The sequence below is a fragment of the Pan paniscus genome, chromosome 9 (assembly GCF_029289425.2).
Source record: "Pan paniscus chromosome 9, NHGRI_mPanPan1-v2.0_pri, whole genome shotgun sequence".
In the NCBI taxonomy this organism is placed as follows: domain Eukaryota; kingdom Metazoa; phylum Chordata; class Mammalia; order Primates; family Hominidae; genus Pan; species Pan paniscus.
The window spans coordinates 2,703,535-2,709,966 of record NC_073258.2 but is presented as its reverse complement, the minus strand read 5'-3'; the positions used below and the strand labels follow the sequence as shown (position 1 = coordinate 2,709,966).

Genomic DNA, 6,432 nt, shown 5'->3' with positions numbered 1-6,432 from the left:
TTTTAGTAGAGACGGGGTTTCACTGTGTTAGCCAGGATGTTCTCGATCTCCTGACCTCGTGATCTGCCTGTCTTGGCCTCCCAAAGTGCTGGGATTACAGGCGTGAGCCACCGTGCCTGGCCTAATTTTTCTACTTCATGCAAGTTCTGCAACTTTCATCCTAAGATCTCCAACTTTATTTGAGCATTTAAAAAAAAAAAAAAAATTCCAGGGCCAAGCACAGTGGCTCACGCCTGTAATCCCAGCACTTTGGGAGGCTGAGGTGGGCAGATCACGAGGTCAGGAGTTCAAGACCAGCCTGGCCAAGATGGTGAAACCCTGTCTCTACTAAAACTACAAAAATTAGCCAGGTGTGGTGGCAGGTGCCTGTAATCCCAGCTGCTCGGGAGGCTGAGGCAGGAGAATCACTTGAACTCGGGGGGCGGAGGTTGCAGTGAGCCGAGATTGTGCCATTGCACTCCAGCCTGGGCGACAGAGTGAGACTCAGTCTCAAAAAAAAAAAAAAAAAAAAAAAATCCAGACTAGATCTAGCGTCAAACTGGATCTATCAGAAACTGAACTGGGCCTAGTAGGGGACCTACAGAAACTGGACTGGGTCCAGTAGGCATCTTCACATAGGTAAGGGTTTGGGAAGACAGAATAATAAGTTTATCTGAATCCACAGAGTCTGAGATTCCTCCACCTGAGAACCAGTACTTGTCTAGAGAAACTGGTGAACTTTACCAAAGACACCTTAGAATTAAGTGGTGGCTGCAGTGGGTAAGTGATGACCTAGACAAAGCTGTTCATCTGTGGTGTCCACTGCAAAAGATGGGATCCAAAGCAACTAAGAGAAAATGGAATGCATTTTTTAATTCACATGTTGTTTTTGACACAGAGTCTCACTCTGTCACCCAGGCTGGAGTGCAGCAGCGTGATCTCAGCTCACTGCAACCTCCACCTCCTGGGTTCAAGTGATTCTCCTGCCTCAGCCTCCTGAGTAGCTGGGACTATAGGCATGCGCCACCAAGCCCGGCTAATTTTTTGTATTTTTAGTAGATATGGGTTTTCACCATGTTGCCCGGGCTGGTCTCGAACTCCTGAGCTCAAGTGATCCATCTGCCTCAGCCTCCCAAAGTGCTGGGATTACAGGCGAGAGCCTCCATGCCCAGATGATTTTTTGATTGGCATGCACAGGCTGCTAAAAGACTAAATGAATCCGAAATTGTCTCTCTAAAAGACTCCATAGAAAAGGCAAATAGAAAACCAAAGCAGTTAATTGACAATGAAAAAGGGCATGTCTACTGACTAAACACAGATGAGCCCTTCTCTCTTTCTCTCCATCTTGCTCTGCCAGATTGCTCTGAACTACTCACTTTTTTGCTCAGTAACTTTTATACCCCAGAGGCAAAAAGAAAGTTAGCCAAACTTTCATCGTGTTAGGCCTTTAGATCAACCAGGCCTTCCTTCTTTAACCACATTGACATCTTGATTAAAATCTGAGCTCAGAACAATAGTGAAAGGTTTCCCTGTCCCAGAAATTTGCTGATGATGTAGAATTATATCCTGGCCTATTCATGCTAACTCCAGGCATGGAAAATGCTTGCCAGTTCATCAGTAGGCTCCACCCTGAACTCAGTGATGGAGTTAAAAAGCATAAACTGGGCTGAGAAGCCTCTGATCTAGCCAATGTAGGCCCCAAATGTGCTACTCTGGCAGAAACATTATTTTGATCCAATTATTTTGAGACCTTTTGTAAGAGAAATTTAATTCTATAAAGGAAATAGAAGTGGTGGCTCATGCCTATATTGCCAGCACTTTGGGAGGCTGAGGGAGGAGGGTTGCTTGAGCCCAGGAGTTCAAGACCAGCCTGGGTGACATAGTAAGAGTCGGTGTATTAGTCCCTTCTCTCATTGCTATAAAGAACTATCTGAGTCTGGGTAATTTATACAGAAAAGAGGTTTAGGCTGGATGTGGTGGCTCATGGCTGTAATCACAGCACTTTGGGAGGCTGAGGCAGGTTGAGGTCAGGAGTTTGAGACCAGCCTGGCCAACATGGTGAAACCCCATCTCTACTAAAAATACAAAAATTAGCCAGGTATGGTGGCGTGCACCTGTAATCCCAGCTACTCAGCTGGCTAAGGCAAGACAATTGCTTCAGTCTGGGGGTGAGAGATCGAAGGGATATGGGAAGGTTTGCCAAAGGGTGCGTGGTACCAGGAGCTCCAGGTGTGCTAACTCCAGGAAGTGAATGGGGCGAATGAACAGTGTGGGTCTTAAGACCCCCATCACGAGAGCTCACTAGGCCACACCGTGTGCCCACCACTGTAGGGGAGAAGATACAGCATTGTTCTTTCCCTCCTAGGTTCTTAGTTGAGACCGTCTCCTGAAAATAAAAGTGAGATTAACATGAGAAAAATCAACAGCAGTTTATTGATGCCTGCCGTACCCGTCTCACGGGAGAGGCCTCAGGTTAAAAGTATTTCTCTCTCTCTGCAATGGCTTAGGAGCCTTACTTAAATGGTATTTTAACATGAGCCATAAATCCTATGGGAACAAGACAAAGGCAGGAAAATGTGGGGAGGAACCTTTACGGGAAGAGTAACATCTCCTCCTGGAATCTCTCTGTCTCTGAGCTGATACACAAGTGTCTTCAGGTGCGAAAGGCAGAGAGGAGGCCAGGAAGACCTTAGTCTTTGTAACTTGCTGTCCTGCCATCAGGCAAGCAGAGAGAGGGACAGAGCATCACCCTGTGTTTTAACGTTCATCATCTCAACAACCCCCAGTATTTTAGGGTGTTTTGGTTTGTTTCATCATGTGCAACAATTCTTGGCACTGTGGGAGCAGAAAAGCCGTGAGACCTTTCTTCACCCGTCACAGGGTCACAGCGACACTCGGAGCAGAAAAGCCGTGAGACCTCTCTTCACCCGTCACAGGGTCACAGCGACACTCGGAGCAGAAAAGCCGTGAGACCTCTCTTCACCCGTCACAGGGTCACAGCGACACTCGGAGCAGAAAAGCCGTGAGACCTCTCTTCACCCGTCACAGGGTCACAGCGACACTCGGAGCAGAAAAGCCGTGAGACCTCTCTTCACCCGTCACAGGGTCACAACGACACTCGGAGCAGAAAAGTCGTGAGACCTCTCTTCACCCGTCACTGGGTCACGGCGACACTCGGAGCAGAAAAGCCGTGAGACCTTTCTTCACCCGTCACAGCGACACTCGGAGCAGAAAAGCTGTGAGACCTTTCTTCACCCGTCACTGGGTCACAGGGACACTCGGAGCAGAAAAGCCGTGAGACCTTTCTTCACCTGTCACTGGGTCATGGCGACACTCGGAGCAGAAAAGCCGTGAGACCTCTCTTCACCCGTCACAGCGACACTCGGAGCAGAAAAGCCGTGAGACCTCTCTTCACCCGTCACAGCGACACTCGGAGCAGAAAAGCTGTGAGACCTTTCTTCACCCGTCACTGGGTCACAGGGACACTCGGAGCAGAAAAGCTGTGAGACCTTTCTTCACCCGTCACTGGGTCACGGCGACACTCGGAGCAGAAAAGCCGTGAGACCTCTCTTCACCCGTCACAGCGACACTCGGAGCAGAAAAGCTGTGAGACCTTTCTTCACCCGTCACAGGGTCACGGCGACACTCGGAGCAGAAAAGCTGTGAGACCTTTCTTCACCCGTCACAGGGTCACGGCGACACTTGGAGCAGAAAAGCCGTGAGACCTCTCTTCACCCGTCACTGGGTCACAGGGACACTCGGAGCAGAAAAGCCGTGAGACCTTTCTTCACCCGTCACAGGGTCACGGCGACACTTGGAGCAGAAAAGCCGTGAGACCTCTCTTCACCCGTCACTGGGTCACAGGGACACTCGGAGCAGAAAAGCCGTGAGACCTCTCTTCACCCGTCAGTGGGTCACAGGGACACTCGGAGCAGAAAAGCCGTGAGACCTTTCTTCACCCGTCACTGGGTCACCGTGACACTCGGAGCAGAAAAGCCGTGAGACCTCTCTTCACCCGTCACTGGGTCACGGCGACACTCGGAGCAGAAAAGCCGTGAGATCTTTCTTCACCCGTCACAGTGACACTCGGAGCAGAAAAGCCGTGAGAAGTTTCTTCACCCGTCACTGGGTCACAGCGACACTCTTCAACAACACACAGCTACCAAGAGGAAAGCAGAGCACATTTATTGCGTCCAAGGTGTGTGTGGCACGGAAGACCCAGAGACCCAGGGAAGCTCTTTATGCTCAGATTAGATGAAGAATGTGCAGCTGTGCAGAAACGGGAACAAGCCAGCGGGAAGGCTGAGGGGGGACCCAGCAAGGCTGCCCAGAGCCTTCTCAGCCTCCCCTGCAAAGCCCCTTCCTCCCTCCCACGCATGGGGGCAGGACCTCTTGGAAGGAAGGCCTCCGAGGGAAAGGGACAGAGTGACCTTCCAGGTTTTCGGCCTGCTTTGGGGGAGAGGAGTTCTATTTTCTATGACTCACCATGGGGAAAAGGAATTCTGGTTTCTGTGATTCACACTGGGGAGAAAATGGGGCAGGAAATAGGAGGGAAGGAGAAGGTCAGAGAGGCTTTGCTTCTGAGGCCCTTAGTGCCCCCATACCCAAGTACTCAACATGCCAAAGGGCCATATTTGAAGATCAGATTTGAAGCCCCAACAACAAAAAGGAGGGACTCAATACGTTTTGTTGTGCCAGGCATGGTGGGAGGACAGCCTGAGGCCAGGAGTTTGAGACCAGCCTAGGCAACAGCAAAACTCCATCTTAAGAAAAAAATGTGTGTGTGTGTGTGTGTGTGTATGTATTTGTTGAATGAATGAATAAATATAAATTTTTAGAAAAGTTATGCCGAGCGCGGTGTCTCATGCCTGTAATCCCAGCACTTTGGGAGGCCGAGGCGGGCAGATCACGAGGTCAGGAGATCGAGACCATCCTGGCTGACACAGTGAAACCCTGACTACTAAAAATACCGAAAATTAGCCAGGCATGGTGGCCAGTGCCTGTAGTCCCAGCTACTCGGGAGGCTGAGGCAGGAGAATGGCGTGAACCCGGGAGGCGGAGGTTGCAGTGAGCCAAAATCGTGCCACTGCACTCCAGCCTGGGCGACAGAGCGAGACTCCATCTCAAAAAAAAAAAAGAAAAGTTATAAAAGAAAAAATCTCTCATGATAATCACCAAAAGAAAAAAACCCCAAAAGTAGGGCAAATAGAAAATATAAAAACTATGGCAGAAATGTCCTTGTAGAAGAATTATTATAATAAATATGAATTAAAAGACAGATTTAATAAGAGATACATTTTAAGAAAAGACCCAGAAATATGGAAAAGTTCTCTGAAACTGAACTTGGGTGATTCCCGGTGCCTGACGGAATCAGCAGGCAATCCTCCCCTGATGGAGATAACACCCCAGGCCTGGAAGTCGCTCCGTGTCCAACAATGAAACATAAACAGGCACCGTGGAGAGAGAAGACAGTGAGGGCGAGGGACAAGCAGGAGCCACAGGCAGCAAAAACTCCGGGTGCTGGAATTCCCAGACAATAAAGCAGCGGTGCTCGCTATGCTTTTGGAAACAAAAGGTAAACTTGAAGATTTTTTCAAGGAATGGGAAATGGATATGCTGATACAGTAAGAAAAACCGGCTTGGGCTTCGTTCCCGGTTCTGCAGAGCCCCTAACACCTTGTGATTCCGAGGCGATGAGGAGTAAAGACAGCGCTTCTCTCAACCACACCTGCGTTTACGCTGTGAGAGGCCTTTGGAAAGGGGCTCTGGTTGCCAGGCGATTCGAGGGCTGGAACTGCCGGCCCCACCCTCAGCCTGTGGGGAGGGGAGAGGGACCGGATTGAGTCACTCCCTAGGGGAATGATTTAAGCAGTCGTCCGTACATAATGAGGCCTCCATAGAAAACCCTAATCAGCAGAGGTCCAAGAACTTAGATGTTGGAAGCTCTAACTCATCGTGTTTGGGTTTAGCCAACACTCGATTAGGTTTGGTTTAACCCACACGTGGGTGTTAAAATCCTGACAAGAAGCAAGAATGTGTTCACCACAGAAGTCCGGAGTGGTGGCCTTTGGGATGGGAGGGGTGGTTGTCAGGCCTCTGAGCCCAAGCTAAGCCACCGTATCCCCTGTGACCTGCACGTATATACGCCCAGATGGCCTGAAGCAAGTGAAGAATCACAAAAGAAGTGAAAATGGCCTGTTCCTGCCTGAACTGATGACATTATCTTGTGAAATTCCTTCTCTTGGCTCCTGCTGGCTGGAAAAGCTCCCCCACTGAGCACCTTGTGACCCCCACCCCTGCCCGCCAGAGAACAACCCCCTTTGACTGTAATTTTCCTTTACCCACCCAAATCCTATAAAATGGCCCCACCCCTATCTCCCTTCGCTGGCTCTCTTTTTGGACTCAGCCCGCCTGCGCCAGGGGATTAAAAAGCTTTATTGCTCACACAAAGCC

The 6,432-nt window shown here is 49.8% G+C and overlaps 1 long non-coding RNA gene across 1 annotated transcript; it reads right to left on the bottom strand.

The window, feature by feature from the left end:
- Window positions 1-2,389: 2,389 nt before the first annotated feature.
- LOC134731159 (uncharacterized) lies at window positions 2,390-6,215 on the bottom strand. Its single transcript, XR_010113292.1, has 2 exons — window positions 4,465-6,215; window positions 2,390-4,138 (listed from the first exon to the last, which is right to left on the bottom strand). It is a non-coding gene; the product is annotated as an uncharacterized LOC134731159 (long non-coding RNA).
- Window positions 6,216-6,432: the final 217 nt, after the last annotated feature.